The 22,036-nt window shown below is 35.4% G+C and overlaps 1 long non-coding RNA gene across 1 annotated transcript; it reads left to right on the plus strand.

Annotated features, from left to right (window-relative positions):
* The first annotated feature begins 4,587 nt into the window (after nt 1-4,587).
* On the plus strand, nt 4,588-6,125 carry LOC110917275. Its single transcript, XR_002580451.2, has 3 exons — nt 4,588-4,844; nt 5,444-5,706; nt 5,822-6,125. It is a non-coding gene; the product is annotated as an uncharacterized LOC110917275 (long non-coding RNA).
* Nucleotides 6,126-22,036: the final 15,911 nt, after the last annotated feature.

The following is a 22,036-nucleotide window of genomic DNA, read 5'->3' on the forward strand; positions in this document are numbered from 1 at the left end:
TGTGCCCCGTCTTATTACATATGGGGCATGGCTTGTCTTTGAATCGACATTCCCCCTTGTGTCCCTTCCCGCAGACTTTACAACTTGGCGACCCACCTTTAATATCCATCTTCTTTCCCGATTCTCCCGTTCGGGCTTTCTTTGTAGGGCTTGGATTCACATGATGTGCCCTTCGCTCACCTCTTTCCACTTGTTTCTTTAACTCGATTTCCCGTTCCCGGGCGGTGTTGATAATCTCCGTCAGGGTTTCGTATTTTGACGGAGTTATAAATTCCCGGTACTCAGCACTCAGCATGTTGTAATAGTAATATATCTTTTGTTCTTCAGTGGTGACTAACTCGTCACAAAATCTGAGCTTATCCATAAAGATGCCCGTGATCTTATCGATTGTTTCACCCTTTTGTCTCAGTTGGATGAATTCTTCTTTGATTCTATTGATAACCGCTTTGGGACTGTGGTGTTTAAGGAATGGTACCTTAAACTCGTCCCAAGTCATAACCCTCGCCGCTTCGGCTCCCATTTCCTTCTTTTTGTTATCCCACCAATCTTTAGCTTGGTTCCTCAATTGACCCGTTCCGTAGGCGACAAAGTCGCCTACTTCACAATGGGTCCGTTCAAACACCCCTTCAATATCACTTATCCATCTTTGACAAATTATCGGGTCAACCTCCCCGTTGTAGATTGGCGGTTTACACGCCATAAATTCCTTGTACGAACACCCTTTGCGTTCTCCAGTTTTGTCTTTCATAAGGTTGACAGTATCCTCCAACCTTTTAACTCGTTCTTCTACGAGCGATAACACCGTGCTTTGAATCTTGTCTATAAACCCGGATAGACTGCCTTCAATTGCCTTTCCTACCTCTTCGGCAATTATTTCTTTCATTTGTTCGGTGTTTGTTTGCACCGGATTATCATCATTCCCATCAGACATCTTGAAACTGAAATGTTTACATTTAAACGTTAAACATTTCATTTATAACCTTGCTTCGTTTGTTTCGGTTTAGCCAAGTTCTCAACTTGCTTTAACCGTTCACATTTAATGCACTTTCCGGGTTTGAGTGTGTTAACACGCTCTTCCCATGCATATCAACTCGTTTCTCATTCCTTACATAAGACATGATTCATTAACATAATAAGTTAATTCTTACCGGACGGTCGATCAAGCTTGAACCGAACACTTTGTTGACAACCTTAAGCTCTGATTACCAACTTGTAACACCCTAAATTTTTCACTTGTTTTTAATAATAAAATACATCATTTCTATTAAAATATTGTTTTAATAACATGACAATTCATTAACGGAGTTCATAAGTACGTCAACCTTAGTCAACTAAAGACTAAGTTAAAACATTTCAAAAGTAGTTTAACAAGTGTTTACAACCCATACACAAGGACTACTAAAGATTAAAACATTGCGGAAGCTTCAAAATGTAGTGTTCGGTTCTTCATCATGTGCTTGATCGCCAACCGCAAGATCCATCTTGTTACCTATGGTCAAAACCACTAAAATGTTAGTTATAACCTTTTCATATAATATATAGATGCAAGATCCGACATCGAAGTATGATATAAAAGAAATTTTACAACTTTCTAAGTTCCACCGTAACTTACGGTGTCACCGTAAGTTACGGTAGGTTCTGGAAATTTTTGATTCACCGTAAACCAGGGGAATCCCACCGTAGCCTTCTGATCTCTACCGTAAGTTACGGTGACATCGTAACTTACGGTAGATCCTGCACATATGAGCTTTGGCTTTTTGTTTGTTTTGCCTACACACTTTTCTCGAATTCTTATTCTAACAAACCAACATAGTGATTTATCGTGTTTTAATAACTCAATGTTTAATCAATAACAATAAACAAATCAATCGTATTACAAAACAAAATCCATGCTTTATTTGATTATTCGACCCGTTTGGCTCGTCTAAGTAATCATCCCATATGATGACTACCAACGAGTCCCAACAAAATTTTGGACCAGCTATTCAATATAGCGACATCGCCGCTTTAATTCAAAACAACCTTTATTCTAAAATTCACTACACATATTATAAACATCAACACATACTTAATTGTAACGGGACAAGTTACATACCTTCAAAGTAGGCCTTTTAAACGTAGTTCGCCGCCCGCTTGTCCGCTTGACGCTCCTGCGCCCGTTCCTATAGAGTTCATTTATCATATGTTTAGAACTCTCTTTTGAAATTATAATTCGCATATTACACCAAACATCGTGATTATGCTTTAAACTTGAAATTTCAGTTTTAAGCCTTCATAGAGGCATTTCAACAAACACTTCATGAGCAGATTTTTACATGATTATACATCACATCTTTAGTTTATCATTTAGCCATAATTTCACATAAATCCACCATTTTACATGATTGTAAGCTTCTAATTTCTGGAATCATTTCAAAATTGCCATTTACACTAGATTAACAATCTATTTCCTAGTGTTCATTCCAAATACACATAACCCACTAATCACCTACAATGGTGATCATAGTTTCCATCAAAATTCTACATAATTTCAGCTTGTGTTTGTCTAGGATTTGTTCCTAGACACTATAGTTGTTCCTAATTCATCATAACATACGCATGCAACCCTAATTTCAGATTATCCCAATTATATGAGAATTTCAAGTTGAGAGATTTCATGAAATTCCACATACCTTGTAATCCCCTTGTGATGAGGATCACGAATCTCTATTCAGATTTCGATTTGGGGCAAGGATTAACCTTCAATTGATCAATTTGCTCCTGATCGACCAACACCTCAAAATGGGGTGTTTGGTTTTGTTTTACTAACTTAGTAATACAAGTTTCAAATTTTGACAACCTAGGTCCCTCCATTTTGATCAACATTTAATTTAGTGGCTTTTAACCCTACTATAGGTTATTTCTAAACTATTAACCAACTAGGTTAAAATTTCTAGTTGGTAAATTCTCATTTATTTATACTTTATATAATTCTAATATAAAGTTCTATATTTTCGGGGTGTTATAAATTATAACTATATAGTCAAATGATAAAGCGTTAAAATTAAAAACCTAGGAAATTATAACTACGATTGAAAGAACGGGTCGCTCGACTATAGATCGTTCGGTGCATGGGAAATATAATTAATTCAAAACTCAATTCTCATGTGAATAATGTGCCCACAAATCCATCACTATAAAAGACACGTTATGATTAAATGACGGGTATTTAAGTTGAGCTTTAAGATTTTTCTTTGAAAATGACTACATTTTTTTATAAAACTCATACAACATGTATCTTTTATATTATATTAGTATCAAGCCCCTGCATTCCAGCGGTTGTTATAAATGTGTTAAGTAGTAGTAATACTATACCATTGCCAACGACCATCAACACCGGAAAAGCTCGTAAAAAGAAAATAAATAAAAATGAGAAAAAAATAAGGCTGCGAAATTAAACCGAAACGTAAAACATAGAAAAAAATAACTAAGTCCATCCAGGTCCCGCGTGTTGGACGAACTTGTCAAACGCAGAAAAATAGATATGACGCGACGGACCAGACAAACGGGAAAAAATATACTAAAAAATGTTGAACACCACACGCACGTTGCGTTGCGTTGCGGTGCGTTAACTCACAAAATTTAGAAGGAACAAAAAACTTGGGAAAGATGAAAAGTATGGTGGACCAAAATTGAAAATAAAAAAGTGTTGGGATTAAATTGGAAAAATTGAAAACCTTTAGGTTAAAAGTAAAAAAATAAGGGTCTAAATTGTAAAATTGAAGTTTTTTATTAATTTTAGATAAAGATAAGGATAAAAATAAGTGATATCTATATATTGGTTATTAATTAATATTAATATTAAAAGAAATGTATTAAACAAATATAAATAAAATTTATGAGGTTGAAGGAGATAATGCCATGTGACATTATTTGCAGTCTTTTATTATAAGTTAGATTAGATATAAACAAAACTTGATTGATGAGGTCAAAGAAATAACTTTCTTATGGCTAAGTATGAGATCAAAAGAAGACTGCAGGGCATGGGATTTATGGAATAGTCCACCTGCGAGTGTGTAAATCAAGTGTGCGTTTGGGTGTTTCCATGTCTATGAGGTTGTATTGTTATCTGCCTAGCAGTTCAAAAAAATATATAAACAAAACTATAAACTTATAAAACGACAAGATTTATAAGGATTTGCTTGAACTATAATGAACACATATTTTATAAGTTAAAGATAGAGTTTAGGGTAGTAAGAGGTCCGGAGTTCAATACTCATGTTATGCACGTTTAGCCATTCAAATAAAAAAAGCTTTTATAAATTTGTGTTGTAGGTAAATAAGATACTATCATATCTTAATCATGATCCTTTAATCTTGTTACAAATTGGAGTATTAGACGGTGTTGAAGTTTTATTTTAGACGGGGTTAAAGCAATAACACTGTCTTAAAAATATGACCATTGTGCTGTTTTGATTAAAATATTCAAGAAAATTCAAAAAACCCTGTCTAATGCTTAAACACCGTCTTATACTATTTTATGCAACTTTAGACGGTGTTGTCTTGAACACCGTCTTATAAATATCATACACTTTGATTAAAATATTCAAGAAAACATAAGAAAAGGAACTTAAGAAACATGTATCGTAGAAACCCTAACATACTCACTCGAGTCCCCCAAAACCCACATGCCACCTGAGTGTAAACCACCACCAAACCACCGGAGACGCTACGACCACCACCACGCCACCGGAGACGCTCCGACTACCACCTTTAACCCTTCACGCCACCTGAGAAGACCACCATCTGCAACCTCTTGAGTCATTCCTCCAATCCATCATTGCAGTGTTGCCCCACTTGAGCTGGTATGTCTCTTGATATGATTCAAGTCATTTTAGTTCAAACTTGTGGTTCAGTTCCCATCATTCAGTTCCCAATTGAGCTGGTATGTCTCTAACTGTTTAGGGTTTTCGATGAAGTTTCTCATTTGACCGAATACCCTTTGACCCCTTGTCGTTGGCCATCACCGGCCGCCTTAGGTGGCGTGTGTGTTTACATCGGTGTCTCCAAAAGTCTTCTTGTTAGATAGCTATTTAACCTGATTGGGTTTTCAATCTGGGTTTGTTTGAACCATTAGGTTTTTGTTAATGACAACGTATGAATACCATTATTTTTAGATTAACTCGGTGATGATGAATATCCCATCCGCTCATCTAAGAGATTGTTGAGGCCAATTTTTTTATTGCAATATGGCTTTGTGGTTGTTTGTTGATGGCAGTAATGATGTTCGAACCTTTAATTTTTTTTTTAATAAAAAAAGGTTTTATTGTCTTAGTGAGCTTTTAAAAGTGTTTGAAAATTAATTAGGAAAGAACACAAAAAGTAAACAAAGCTATTTGGAAATTCATTTTAAAGATGAGTACGGCCTTTGTAAACTTATGGAATTATGATTTTTTTTCAATAGATTCATGTGGACCACAGCACCGCATCGCCCTACAACGATGGTCCATCTTAAATTGGTTCCGTCACTACACTAGCTTCTCAACTCAACCACACATTGTTCAGCAATCCCAATCACACTGCTGCACTCGTTTGCAAATAGGCAAACCAACCCACAATAGTTGTATCAAAATTCTAAAATGATGATTGTGAATCTGTCTTAAGATAAATTTCCGATGATCACAACACCACGATTGATTTCTTGCCATTTTCCAGCTCAAAACGCAGGTTCGTTTTTTGATGCAGTTTCGCACGTTCGATTTATGTTTGATAACTGTACATATTTGATAACTATGATTGTATTGGCTTACAATGGGTTCTCATTATGTTATTAAACTTGCAGGAACCTCTACTATAATCTTAGAAAGTATTTGGTGTAAATGAGCCCTTTCTACCACTTCAAGGACCTTTACTTCTTAACTTAACTTGAGTTCAAGTTATCCGACTAAGTTTGGAAAGTATTTGACTAAGTATCTGATGAAGAAGCGGATGATGACACGGATATGACGTACAATTATTACATTTTATATGTTAGGTAGTTTTATGACATCTTTGTGAATTGTGACTTAAAACGAACCCGGATTGTGACGTTTATGCTTATGTTTTTTTTGAAAGGAAAACATTTATGCTTACGTTTATGCTTATTAGTTTATGTTTATTTAGTTTTTGTGTGTCGTGAACCGGAAATTAGCAGGTTTGTATTGAAAAAACAAGAAAAACAAAAAAAAGTTTTTTAAGCATCAGCGACGACAGGGAAATAGTGACGATTTTGACGGTAGGATAACAGCGACGATTTATATCACAATATCAAAAGACGGTGTTCATCAAGTTATCAAATTGAACACCAAAAGATGGTGTTCATCAAGTTTAAGCCGGTATTCGAATTGAACACCGTCTAATAAGACTTGATTTTAAACCGGTGTACTTTAAGACAGTGTTAAAAACACCGTCTTAAGACCCATATCATTCCGTCTAAAGCTCTGTTTTGTAGTAGTATTATTGCATGCTCTCAACAAAGAGTATGAATACAAGTGCTGAGCCTTTTGAACTTTACTGCCACGGTAATATTTCTTTCTTCAATGTCTATATATTAATTCACTATAATCAAGTCATCAGTATGTTATTTATTGGACTGATTGATTAATAGGTCCACCCGGTACGTTTCTTAGACCCTTTGTTGTTGATAAATACCCATACCTTTGTGGAGAAGGTCAGTGCGCAGACAATTGCAAGAATCACACGCCTTGGGGCGGACATCTCCTCAATTCAATGTGTGACGGAACGTTTTGCCTTTGTTGTATTCCACACCCAGTGAGTAGTTGTAATAAGATAGTGGGTATTATCTTTCGGGGTCATTAGTTTTAGTAATGATAGTAGTAGTGTCGATATTTATTTTCGTGTAAGTCTATGTTAATGTTTTGGATATTAACATTAGTTTAGTAATGATAGTGGTTATGATAACGTTTTATTTAATATCCAAAACATTAACATAGACTTACACAAAAATAAATATCGACACTACTACCATCATCACTAAAACTAATGACCCCGAAAGATAATTGAAACCCACTATCTTATTACAACTACTCACTGGGTGTGGAATACAACAAAGGCAAAACGTTCCGCCACACATTGAATTGAGGAGATGTCCGCCCCAAGGCGTGTGATTCTTGCAATTGTCTGCGCACTGACCTTCTCCACAAAGGTATGGGTATTCATTAACAACAAAGGGTCTAAAAAACGTACCAGGTGGACCTGTTAATCAATCAGTCCAATAAATAACAGACTGATGACTTGATTATATATTAGTGAATTATTAATATATAAACATTGAAGAAAGAAAAATTACCGTTGCAGTATAGTTGGAAAGGCTCAGCAGCACTTGTATTCATGCTCCTTGTTGAGAGCATGCTATGAAAAATGAATAACATACTGATAACAATTATCTTCAATTCATTACAAATGATACGGGAACCGGGATTAACCTATATATTATATATAGTTTGAGCTTCCCTCCGTAATAAATTAGATTCACTTACGTAACAAACACAATGTTCATTAATACACTAGTTTATTAAAGCTCATTTACGTAATAAATTAGAATACAAGAAATATATACATATAATTTAAATGTCGAATTTATTATTACCACAAGTAGTTAAACTGAGTTACATACGGCTATACAACAGAGTTCAAAGGACATACCCCTACTCTTGACATCTTTACATCTGAGTAGAACAAATAAATTAACAATGAGAACATGATGATGTATGATATCTCACTAAATACGTAGTTTTTTTTACCAGGGTTGTATTGAGGTTGAATATGTAGAATCCCTAAGAAAGCAACCTGTTCCATCATTTGTTTGGAGGAGCCTGAGGTCTAATCATTATACAAAGTATTACAAAAACAATTGACTAAAATTAGTTGGATGTAATAAACATAGGTGTCAATAAGAACCAGAAGTGATTCAGTACAAAATTCAAACCATAAGAATGATCAAAGCGATCAGAAACAAGAATATGCATACAGACTTGTGTGTGTATCCATTCCAAGACATTCTATATATGGAGAGGAGAACGAAAAAGATATAGATATAGATCCGAATCTAAATCAACAGCAATCCAACTTAATCAAATCATATGAAGAACAAATGACCTAATTAACACAATTCTTATCGTGACCGGTTCAATGATTCGTGTGGTAGTTACGGTATGTTTTCATGCAGTAACTTCTAGTGGTTTTCGTGTGAGAAAGTTGATTCATGGATTAAAATAAAGTGGACCTCAAGAAGAATATGAATTGTTGATGCTCGTTATTGTATACACCTGATTATCCATCCGTTTTCGATTATGTGATGCATTGCTACCTTCAAATCCGTTATGGCGGGATGACCGTGAGCCAAGCTCCATCGGTCAAATCCAGAATCTGATTCCCAAATCGGTTAGCACATCACCTCCAAATTCGGAATTTGATGACGATGATGATTTGATTAACGATGACAAGAATTCAGATCCAATCCGTTCTTGTCCAACTTCCTCCAATCCTTTCGTCTTGTTGATTCAACGCTGTGATTTGTGCTCTAAGACCATGGGGTATGGTGGGGCTTGGGTTGGGCATTTGGTGACATGTGGAATTGCAGGTCCCCCACCGCCTAGTTACGTGTCCGCGGGGTATGGCGGGCCGTGGGTTGGGCTTGGGTTGGGTTGGGTGCACCAGTGGCATAAATTAAAAAAAAATTTACAAAAAATTTAAAAAAAATCACACAACATTTATAAAAAAAAAAAACCTACAACTTCATTAAAATTTAAAATTACATAAGGGTATAAGGAGTGGTTAAACACTTTAAAGTGGCAAACCAAAAAACCGACCAATCAGAGCGTGCCATGTCAATTAGGCAAAAGTGTTTAAACTTTGCTGAAAATTGTTGGCAGTGGTTTAAACACTTGCTGAGTGGCAAACTTTTTTTTTATTTTATGTTTTTTTATATTTAAGATAAAATGGAAAAAACATAAACTTTTTAAAAATAAAAATAAAGCATTACATTTTAATTAAAAATAAACCATTACATCTTAAATAAAAATAAAACATTACATTTTTAATAAAATCTAACTTAAAAAAAACTAAAAATCACAAGGCCTCGACTTTGAACCGGACCCTACCATTTTCTTCTTGCCTTCACCCTTCTTTGAGCCTTCCATATTTTTCAAAGTGTAGAGTAGATTGAGAGAGTATGTAGAGTATGGTGTATTTTTTTAAAATGTGTGAGTTGTATTTATATAGGGTGAAAAAACAATTTAAAAAACAATTTTTTTTTTTACATTTAACGGTAATATTACCGTTGGAATGGGGTGAAAAAAAGGCAACAGGCATGCATTAACAATCAGCAAACCTACACCGATTTTCTTTGTTTGCCGCGTACCGACATTGTCGGCGGCGGTGTTTGCCGATCGGCAAACCCGTTTGCCGAGCATTGCCGCGTCCCACACCGTATCCCCTAATCCTAAAATTTACATAATTTATAAAAGTTACAAAATAAACCTAGAGCGTTAAATAAATTTCAAAAAGGTCGATCTTGTCGAACGCCTTTCTCTCCTTACCTCGAAACTCTATGTTCGCCACCGCCACCCGGTCCTCGTGGCTCAACTCGCCGCTCGGAACCGCTTCGTAGTAAGCCTTGAAACGGTCGAGCTTGGGCCGTAGCTCGCGCCATTTATGTTGGCACGCGTTGAGGTTGTGGCGGTCGTTACCGACGTTATGTCGGTAGGCCACGAATGCTTCCACCCAGTATTTTGTTTGGCCCGGTGGCCGTCCCTTCATAGCGTCGACGAAGCTAGTCACGAGTGCCATTTCTTCTTCATGGGTCCACGATGCCATAGCGGTATTGGGTTCGTGAGATTGGGGGGACCAGTGGGGTAGCGGGTTCAACAGAAGGGGTAGCCGGTGGGGTTTCGGTTCGTGGGATGGGGGGACCAGTGGGTGGGGGTTCCAAATATATAGAGGGTTGTTGGGAGACCAGGGTGGCGGTTTGGTGGTATTGGGGGGACCGTTTGAATTTAAAATTTTAAAATTTGAAATTTTGACCGCGTGGCGGGGTGAGCAAATGATTGCCGCCAGCTCGTTTGGCCATAATGCCCCACGCCCGGCTTGAAAGCCAAGCCCCAAGGGGCCACGCCCCAACCCAATCTTACCCGGGGTGATGCCTTGGGCGTTTTACCCCAACCCACGCCCCAACCCAAGCCCCATACCCCATAGCCTAATTCTGCTATTTGGATGTGTTAATAGTGAGTGTTAGTGATTTTTATTTACGTGTGAATAGTTATATGATGATTTGATACCTAACCCTAGTTTTCAATATTAAAACCTAAGCCCAAATACTTACACCCAAATTAGTAAAGCACACACTCTAAAAATTGATTTTGGGCCTAATTAAACTCAAGCCCAAATATGTAAACTTACGTTTTGTTATAAACTAGTAAGATTATCTGCGCTACGCAACGGGGTTTCGATTGATATCTATTTTGGTTTCATATATAAACCGAAAGAAATATTGCTTCAAAAAATATAAAACATGTTTTACATCAACCGAAAACCATAAAAATAAATTTAAGTTGGACAGCGAGACAGGCTGATTTTAAATTAATTGTCAGTGGAAATGTAAACTCTATCTTAAATATAACTTTAATAAAAAAGGAACCTTAAACTAAAACACTAAATATAAAGAAAAGTAAAAAAATCACGAAAAAAACAAAAAAAACAAATAGGATGAAAACACTATTCACATAACTTGCTAATTGTAATTTACGTCAAAACGTAGACCAACTTGAATTTATACTAACATGTGCATAAAAATAAGCACATAAGAAAACATTTACCACGCGTTGCAGCGGTGGGAACGTAAAGTGACCCGAATTTATACCGTCTAGTGAAAACATATTATATTTGCCCCAACTCATTTCCGAACAAACTTTACATCAAAACGTAGACAACTGAAAAACTTACATAAAAATAAGCAAGAAAATGTATTATATTTGACCCGACTCATTTTCAGAAGAAAAAAATTTGCGACAAAACGTAGAACAACTGAAAAACGTATATAATAATAAGTATAAAAACATATTATATTTGACCTAACTCATTTATGAGAAAACGTCTAAACGTAAATGAATTTGAATTTATACCAACACATAAATAAAAATAAACATGTAAAACTCGATTACAAAGTTCTTAGAAAGTTAACAGGTTGTAGGTGTTAACACTGAAAGATATAAGTACATAAAATTAGATAAAAAGCAAAAAAAGACAAAAAACTGAAAAAGTAAAACGAAAAAGACAAACAAAAAAAAAACCAAAATAGAAGTTACTGTACAAGTAGTTTGTAAATGTAAGATATAGAATGCGTTACAAATTGTGACACATTATTAATAGTTTAAAATTTTAATCTAGGCAATAAGTTTTCATCAAAAATCCGTCGGAAAGTAGTAAAGATGTATTTGATAATGATAAATTAAAAGGTCAATAATTTAAGAAAAAAATTCTGACAAATTTGCAACAAACGTATCTCAAAGTTATGGTGTTTTTGGTTTTTGTCGCTATTTTGTTTAAAAATTAGCGTTTCTTGGTCGTCGGAAACACGTCGCAATTTTGTCGAAACTTACAACGCATTATTTTTCGTCTGAAATCCCGTAGCAATTGCCACTTTTCTAGTAGTGTCATACGTTAAAAACAGTATACACACACACACACACATATATATAGGGTAAGGTTCATACGAGAGCCACCTTTATTGCGAGAACCAATGTGAATACAACCTAAAATAGCTAAAAAAACCTAACCCACCCCCCCCCCAAAAAAAAGGAAAAAAAAACCTAACCCCCCCCCACCCCACCCCCCACAAGCTAAATGCTAAAAACTAAAACCTAAAAAAAACCTAAACCCTCCCCCCCCCCCCCAAAGCTAAAATGCTAAAAACTAAACCCTCAAAAAATCTAAAAAAATCAAAAAAATCTAAAAAACACACAAATTTTTTTTTATATTTTTAAGTTAAAATCGCTACTTTTAGTAGCCAAAAAAATATTTTTTTTGGCTACTAAAAGTAGCGACTTTTTTTATAAAAAATATTAAAAAAAAATTGTGTGTTTTTAGCTATTTTTAGGAATTTTTTATTGTGTTTACATTGATTCTCGCGGTTCTCGCAATAAAGGGTGGTTCCTAACTGATCATTGTCCTATATATATAATAAAGGAATGGTTTCACATTTTGTATCTTCTACGTCCTACAAAACAAAACGGGTGAGTCGACTTAAAAATATAGTATTAAGAAGCATCACTCTTAGGGCTGTTTGGTAGCCTCTTAATGACCATTCAGATGCTAACTCTTAATGGTTTAAAACCTCTGAATGAATAAGAGGTAACCTCAAGTCTGAATGGTTAAGAGGTAACCTCTGAATGGTAAATCATCACATGTCACATTCTTCTACCTTCTCATTGGTAAAATTCTTAATAGTTCCATTAAGAGGTAGCCTCTTAATGCTACCAAACAGCCCCTTAGTCGGTTTTAAAACTTAGAATGGGTTTGGTCTAAAATTGATTTGGGTTGAAACAAATAGTATAAAGAGTAAATTACAAGTCTTGTCCTTTATGTTTACATCAAATTGCAGACGCTGTCCTTTTGGCCAAAAGTTTACAGGCGGTGTCCTTAACCTTTCAAAATCTTTCACGTTTTGTCCTTTAGGCCAAACCTGGTTAGAAATCTCAGTTAAAAACTATCATGTGCAATGCACATGAAGGTAAAATGGTAATTTCCCTCTCAACCCTTTCAATTCACCCATTTATAACCCTCAGCAAGCACTCACCTCGCAATTTTGATTTGGGGTATCTTAATCAGAGATATATGGATCAATAGCTCGAGTTTTTAGTAAACAAAAGGGTTGAGATTCTTGAAGTGGATATTGAGAACTCTGAAAAGGTTCGTGATTTAGCTTTTAGCTATGAGTTCCTTCAACATTAAAAATAGATCAATATATATACTCAAATCCTAGGTTTGCGTTAAAACACTTTGAAATAAAAGGATGTTTTGATCTTCACTCGATTTATTTATCTGATTTTGACCTTGTATCCTTCACATACATAGGTCCACGGATAGATTTATGTTTCAGTAATCTTCCAAATTTTAAAGAATTTAATATTTGCAAGAACTATGGGAGTTGGAAAATAATGTGTTCAGCCAGATTTCTTCTTGTGTTTGGTTCCTCCAGGCGCTTTCGTTCATTAAAATTTTATCTTGCACCTTGATCAGGTACGAACTGATCAGAGCATTTTGCAGATCACAATCCAAAAGCAAACCATGTGTCGAACAGTTGGCAGGTCCTATTGTAAAATCTTGTGTTCTCTGAGGCATTTTGTCGAACAGTTGGCAGGTCCCATTGTAAAATCTTTGTGAAACGTGAGAGCTAAGAATAATCCGGCAAGTCCGACACAAGCATTTAAATGCCAAACTTCCTAATTAGAACTCAATCATCGAATATTGAACAAAATTGCTAGGTAGGGGTTGGTGAGGGTTATAAATGGGGATTTTTTTTAAAGGGTTGAGAGAGAAATTACAATTTTACCCTCATGTGCATTGCAGAAGACATTTTTTAACTGAGATTTCTAACCAGGTTTGGCTTAAAGGACAATTTTACCCTCATGTGCACCGCCTGTAAACTTTTGGCCAAAAGGACAGCGCTTGCAATTTGATGTAAACATAAAGGACAAAACTTGTAATTTACTCTAATAATTATTCTGACTCGGGTGGACTAGTTATAGGTTCATGGGAATCCTTTTGTTCAACTTATTTTAAAGCATGGTTTGATTCTTTATATTGCCTATCTATTATAGTGTTGGAACTGATGATTCATTGATCATATACACACATGAAACCATTTCTGATGAGTAGGGGGGGGGGGGCTAGGGTTGACTACCCAACCGAGAGCGAAGAGCTTGGCTGTGGGATGCAGACACCAAGATTCAAACCCAGGACCTCTAGGGAGAGGGTGGGTGAGGCTGGCCAACTGGGCTACCCGAGAAGGTTATTTCTGATGAGTAAACAACACATACTATTGAGAAAAAAACTTGAGATTTAAATCATCCAAATGGGATCAAATGAAAAACAACTCACCTTCGACGTGTCCTAGACGTAAAAGGACTCAATATTAGGTCCGTTTGGAAATCACATGATCAGATCTAGAACACTTATAATTTTGTAAAGGGTAAACTACAATTTTCCAACCTGTGGTTTGGGTCATTTTACAGAATGACACCCTATCTTCTAATTTTTGCTTTATGGCTCCCCATGCCCGCAAATTATCACACTCTGTCCCCAGTCATGAGACAAAGGTTTGTTTGACCGCCCAACTGAGAGGCTGTTTGATATAAGAAATTCATTTTTATAAATTTTGGAATCAATTTTTTTTTACCACAAACAAATTTTGAGAAAAAACAAAATCCTTAAATTTAATCAATGGTGGAGTTGAACTTGAGGGTGAACTTGTTGTGACTGAATCTGGAGAGTAAGTTGGATTTGCAAACAGTTGAGTCAGCTATCATAATGACTATTCAGGTTCACAGAGGAAGTTGGATTTGCTTGTGCTCATCTTTGATTTGATTTGCTTGTGCTCATCTATGACTATTGATATAATAATAAGCTGGATTTGCTTGTGCTCATCTTTGATTTGACTTGAAAGGAAGTTAGGAGGTTTTGAGATGCTTAAGTTCGTTCATAACTGGTAAACTTGTTCTAAGTTATCAAGTAAGTGTTATGGAGGTGATATGGTGATGAACAGCTATGGTGATCATGATGATGATGATGATGGTGATGGTGATGGGTGGTGGGTGGTGAATGATGGATGATTGTAAAAATAATGAAACCACAGGGGTGTATATTGAATGATGAATTGACAAAAATGCTCTCATGTGTAAAGCATATGACCAAATTTAACTGAAAAAACTAACTGGGTTAGGCCTAAAGGACAAAACTCGTCAATTTTGAACATAAAGGACAGCGCCTTAAAATTGGTATAAAGATAAAGGACAAGAGTTAATTACATAGTTAGTCCCTGTGGTTTGCACAAAATAACATACTTAGGTACTAATAGTCTAAAATCACCTTCTAGGGTATTAACTTTTCATTTTGTAACGTTTGGAGGTACTAACTTCTAGGGTATTAACATAGTTAGTCCCTGTGGTTTGCACAAAATAACATACTTAGGTACTAATAGAATGTGATTTTAAACCTAAAAATAACGTTAATACCTTCAAACGTTACAAAATGAAAAGTTAATACCCTAGAATGTGATTTTAAACTATTAGTACCTAAGTATGTTACTTTGTGCAAACCACAGGGACTAACTATGTAATTAACTCTAAAGGACAATTCTTGAAATTCACTCTTTATTCATTAAACATGTTGAAACCGCAACTTCTACTTATGATGCATATGATGCTTAAGGTATTACTGTTCGTTTTTAATTTCTTTTACCCAGTCGTGTTGAAACATAAAAGTCATTAAAGAAGTAGCACGGATGGGAAGGAAAATACAAAGTGAGCACCCCGATATTGTATGCGATAATTCCATATTTGTTTTTTTTTTTTTTGGGTCAATTTCAAAACAGTTTTAAGTTTCTAACGAAAATTCATGGTGGCTAATAAGTTAATAGAACATATTTGGTATGCAGGTAAGTGTTGATTGGGAAATTGTTAAGACAGAGGTGATGTATAAAGCAGTGAAATGCAAGTTCTCAATTTACGCACATTGAATTCAATGCCTTATTGCAGATCCTAATCATATACGTAACATTCGAATATAATATTAATTTTGTATTAATCATTAATAATTAAGAAAAGAAAATTTTCGAGCCCGGGAAACAATCCCGGGTGATAACCTAGTAGTTTAATAAACAATTAACGTTAATACCTTCAAACGTTACAAAATGAAAAGTTAATACCTTAGAAGGTGATTTTAAACTATAAGTACCTAAGTATGTTACTTTGTGCAAACCACATGGACTAACTATGTAATTAACTCTAAATAATATCAATTATATTGAATTTCCTATAATTATGCTAACAAGCAATTAATTGTTTATTTGGATCTTCTTTTTGTTTACAATGTGATGATATTTTAATAAAGAAAAGTACTAATTCATTCAAATATATGCTAAAATCAATTATCTTAATTAATTTTCATGTTCTAATATAATTTAAAAGTGCTGCTTTTATGTATATATATTGTTTTAGTATGTGGTAATTTAACTTGTTTTAAGTGCTAGGGTCTGTTCTTACAGTTTGTATGATAAATATGGTTTGTACCGTAACCAACCCCCATACTTAAAAATTTGGTACAAGATTACTTTATCATAAACATGAAAAAATGTATATGAATATCTTTGCACTTGTAAACGTTTGTTACCAGATTACTTTAGGTTTGTAACGTTAACATATGTTACATTATTGTGTACACCAATTATCTCTCTAAAGAAAACTTATAAGTAAGACACTTTTGTTTTTCTACGCTTGTTGAAATACATAGTTTTTATGAATATCTTTGCACTTGTAAACGTTTGCCCTATTTTTGTCTCTAATATGTAAGTATACATTTTAGAACTCCACTTATTCGAATTATGAAGTGAGTTTGTATTAACTCTTGCACCATCAAATGTCACGGGCTAACTTGTCACACTAGAAGAAAAGTAGCTCTTAATGGAAATAACATTTTGATAAAGCAATTAGTGTATTTGAGTGAATTGATTTCATAAATTTGATATAGACATTAAAGAATCTAGACTAGCAATAGTGTTGTAAGAGGCAAATAAACACAATTTTATTCAAAAGAGTAAGAGGCAAACAAACACAATTTTATTCAAAAGAATTTGGCTTAAGTGCAGGTGGGAAGTTGTTAGATAATATCAAAGTGCATGGTGTTTATTGTTTTAATGTGGTTTATAGGTCCTTAAGTATAACTTGTACTCATGTATATTATGTTTGCTATTACCTGTTTCATTCAAGTCGTCAATGAATTATATTTCCTCATTCATGGTACACATTCGGATGTCATTGAACCAAATGATCCCAAATTCAAAACCTCTCCTCCTACACAAAACTGTAATTCTACACCAAACAACACTGCCAATACTGCTCCAACCACTGTTCCTTTTTTCCCAGCCCTAAAACTCAGCCCAGCAGCAGCTGAAGCTTCATCGGTTCACACTGGCCCAACTGATGTCGGCAGCACATCAGCTACTTCATTTAGCCCAGCTAATAGCGGCCCGATAGTTGACGATTCAGCAAATAGTGGCCCATCTCTCTCTTTGGACCAACTCCCTTTGGTCCACACTCCTCCTACTTCACCCACCTCAACATCCGATACCTCTCTTCCCCCCTTTCCAAATTTGTCTACTGTACCGTCTAATATCGTCTCACCACAAATTCCTACTCCTTACCCTCCTCTGTCTCACCCAATGATAACTCGCGCTAAATCTGATGTATTTAAACCTCGTTATCGTGTTGATATGGACCACAAGGAACACATTCCTCTTCATCGGGCTTTGTTTGCCATTTCTGATCCTACGACTTTCAATATGACCTCTAAAGATGCTAAATGGGTTTGTGCTACGGAAAATGAATTTTCTGCTATTTGTAAAAATAATACGTGGACGCTTGTCCCCCGTCTATCGAATAGTAATGTGATTGGTTCCAAATGGCTTTTCAGAACCAAATTCAAAAGTGACGGATCAGTTGACCGTCACAAAGCGCGACTTGTAGCGCAAGGCTTCACGCAAGTTCACGGTCTTGACTACTCTCACACCTTTAGCCCAGTTGTTAAAGCTGCCACGGTTCGCACTGTTCTTGCATTGGCAGTTATAAATGGTTGGTTCTTCATCAATTGGATGTTAACAATGCTTTTTTACACGACCATCTTTCTGAAAATATGTACGTGGAACAACCTAAGGGATTTATTAGTCCTAAATTCCCATCTCATGTGTGCAAACTAAACAAAGCTATATATGGGCTAAAACAAGCTCCAAGAACCTTGTTTCATCGTCTAAGCTTATTTCATACAAATAATGGTTTTTCTTGTAGTCGTGCTGACCCATCTCTATTTATCTTCTAACGTGACTCTTGTATCATGTATTTGCTTGTCTATGTTGATAATCTAATTCTCACTGGAAGTCAAAATTCTATCATGATCTCTTTCATTTCCTCTCTAAACAAATGTCACACTCACCGGTGGGCCCGGTGGGGAGTATCGTGACGTAGTTGATATCATCATAGTCAAACAACACAAATTTAAAATGCACAGCGGAAGCAAAAAGATAGATTTATTTCAACCGTAAAAATATTGTAATATTAAGTATCACAAACAGTTGAAATAGATCCACAGGCGGATCAAAAGAAAAAGGAAACTTGTTCAACAGATTTATTTGCATCCAAGCTTGCGAGACTCTAAATGATGCTAAGGAGAGGCCAGCCTATTACGCGTAGTACCTGCACTTAATCTTTTTGGAAAAATACGTCAGTTTACACTGGTAAATACAATTTAACTGACTCATTTTGAAAATGTTTAAAAATTGATTTAAATGCACAAGGCACAAAAAGATTTTTATAACTTGGGATAATTATTTGAATATAAACTTGTAAAAGATTTACATGTTTCTTATACGTCCAGTAGCCCGGGTCTACACCGGGTTAAAGATCAATATACACACCACATGATATAATCCCGCAACGGTTTAACCCAAAACCGGCGGTTATACCTTAATATTTATGCACAACGGGTGTACGCCTACACCCGTATGCTTAGGTCGTGGCCATTTCGTAAAATGATGCCAAGGATATCCGGGACATGGTCATTAACCCCCCAAAGGCTTTAAGCAAACAAAACAATTTTAACGGGTCATTTCAATGATTTAACCTACATTTGATTAAAGATTCAATGCCCGACCAAGCGGCATTTTATATACCGTACCCCAAGCCCGTATAGGGAAAATAAGTTAAAAGTATTTACCTGAGCAAGTATAGTCACAATAAGCAAGTGCAAATAGCTTTTAGTGGATCTCCTATTCTGGAACGAAGGTTTATAATAACCTATTAGAATCCTAACGGGTCTTTAATTTAGCCTAAGCTTAGACAGCGTTAGTTTTAAAGAAAGAATACGGTTCAAACGCATAATAAAGCGAAGACCGGTTTAGAATGTGGTTTTGACCCGACAAGCTTGCATGCTTGTTTAATATGGGTAACTTAAACACATTCTGGATTTTGAGTAAAAAACGATATGGTTTGACCCGTTTCGGCTAATATGTGTAAACTAGTTACATAAGTCGACCCGAACGCGGAAAGTGCGTAACGAGTAACCATATTAATCATATACAAGTTCCCTGAGTTAATATGCACTAAATATGTTGTGACATCAGTAAGATATCTTCTATTATGCCCAAAATGATTTTAAACTCAAACTATGCCTCATAAGGGCATTTTGGTCTTTTTAAAGGGTATAAAAGAGTTTAATTAGTAACCTGAGTTACAGGTCTGATTTATTTAGTAAATATACTTAATTTAATAAGTTATAACAGTAGGGTATCATATATATGTGAAATTTATTAATTATAACCATATTATGCACCGAAGGGGCATTTTGGTAATTTCACATAAGCCTAAAAGGTTAAAACTGGAAATCTGAGTTTAAAACCTTTGTTTCCTGTTATAATATAAAAATTTACTGAATATATAAGTAGGTATCAAACCTTATATATATAAACTAGTTTTGATACATATTATGTCGTTAAAACGCTTAAAAAAGGCGATTTAGAGCCATTTCCGGATTTTGTATAGAAAGCTGATATTTTTAAAATTCCAGAAGGCTCAAAATAATTTATTTAACATATTGGATCAGTAGAAAAAGATTTGGGGGCAAAAGGATTTATAAAACTCATTTTATAGCCCAAAAGGGCAAAACCGGCATAACCGAAATAAGCTTAGAATTCTAAGTTATGCTCAGCCTAAAATAAATAAAAATCTCTAAAAATTCCAACATATTATTTTATATCAGTAGGTAAAAAGTTTGATATTAAAATTTGGGTTTAGTTAGGCTATATGCTAATTACGCCATTTAATTACTAAGAAGGCTTCTAATTACGCTAATGAGCATAACTCTAAATCTAGACCTCAAACTGATGTCAAATTTTAGGTACAATTTTATAAATCAGTAACTAAGGTGTCTACTCTTTTACATTTTCAAAAATCATAATTTAAGGTGAAAAGGGCATAATAGTCAACATTTAGGCAATTAACGGAAACTTGCATAATAATTGGACAACTAATGAACCAAGCCGTATAATCACAGAGGGTTATACAAACATGTAACTAGGTCCAAAAGAAGTTCTAAGACAATCCTAAACTTGGCTTAAACGGGTCAGAACTGAAAGTCAACGTATAAGTCAAACTATGCGACTTTCGGTTCCAAACCGAGCCTAAACTGAAAATTGTCGAGTTGAACATGTTTATACATGTTCTTATATTAATTACCAAGTTATATTAATGATAAAACAGGTTACATGGATCCTACATTGCTAATTATGTATTAATTTGAAATAAAGCTTCCTGTTGACTTTTTTTTAATAAGCTTTGACCCGACAATTGACATAGTTAGAGTGGGAATCAGAGGGTACCCTTTTAAGGGTTTATTACCCACATAATTACCTACTTATAGGTATTTTTAATTTGAGATTTGACTGGATAATTATTGTTTAATCTCGAAGTCAAACCTTAATTACGACGGTTTGACTTTTAGCTAATTAACTAAGCTAAACTGAATTAAAGAGGATTAAGGACACTTACAAGAGTCCTAAGTATGCTTAGAGATCCTAAGAAGGTTTGTTGCTGATCAGAGGAGCTCCAGAAAGTGTCTTGAATGAGAATGAAATGAGCAAGTGCAAAGTTCACAACTTGATCTCCTTATATAGTGAACCCCATTTCATAGGATGATGCCAAAATAGTCTATGAGTGTTACAAGATCATCCCAGGTGTCCATATGATGCCAAAACCAGTTGCATGAGCCTCAGAATTCGAATACCACTTAAGTAAGGCGGTGGAACTGGCTGAACAGGCAGCTGTCCATTTTCTGCTGCCAGCGACAGGCTTACGGACCGTAAGCCTAGGTGGTTGTGGTCCGTTACCGAACCTGGTCTGATGCGCCCAGATATGATTCTTGCGGACCGTATGCTTAACCGGACGCGGTCCGTAACCGATCCTTGCGAACTGTAAGCTTAAAGCCATACGGTCCGTAACCGATGACCAGAATCCAAAATTTTGCAAACTTTCAAGTATTGACCATGCAACTTTGTAGTCTCCGAATCTTGGGTCCTTTAATCAGTATGGGGACCATGTAGTCAGCCATTGCATGTCTAGCCATGCACTTACACCTTTTGGGATCTAGTGGGAGGTTTGAAATTGTCAGAAGTATCAAGAATTTACAATGAACATGAATTAATTCAAGTTCCATTCTTTTAATCAAGAATCTAAATTCCGAATGTGTAGCAACATTTTAAAGAACCCAATTTCCATATAAAAATGGAATTTATCTATTTAAGAACAACCGGCTAATATATCAGATGTTTATCATAACGATTTAAGAATCTTGGGATTTATAACTTGGGTCGCTCAGAGGTATTTTAATAACATGTCACCCTTCATAAATCCTACCATACATCTTTTATTTGATCCGGGTTCCTGACACGTTTGTCTTACATGACACGTGTCTTTATTTTATTGGGTATGATTTTACGAGGTGTTACATCCTCACCCCCCTTAAAAGAAATCTCGACCTCGAGATTTATTGAAACAATTGAGGGTATTTTTCTTTCATTGTGGACTCTAACTCCCACGTATATTCGGGACCTCTACGGGCATCCCGTTTGACCTTTACAATATGTACATGCTTCCTCCGAAGCTTCTTAACCTGTCGATCCTCAATCGACAAAGTTTTTTCCACAAATTTCAAGCTCTCATCTATGTGCACATCCGTG

The sequence above is a fragment of the Helianthus annuus genome, chromosome 16 (assembly GCF_002127325.2).
Source record: "Helianthus annuus cultivar XRQ/B chromosome 16, HanXRQr2.0-SUNRISE, whole genome shotgun sequence".
Classification (NCBI taxonomy): domain Eukaryota; kingdom Viridiplantae; phylum Streptophyta; class Magnoliopsida; order Asterales; family Asteraceae; genus Helianthus; species Helianthus annuus.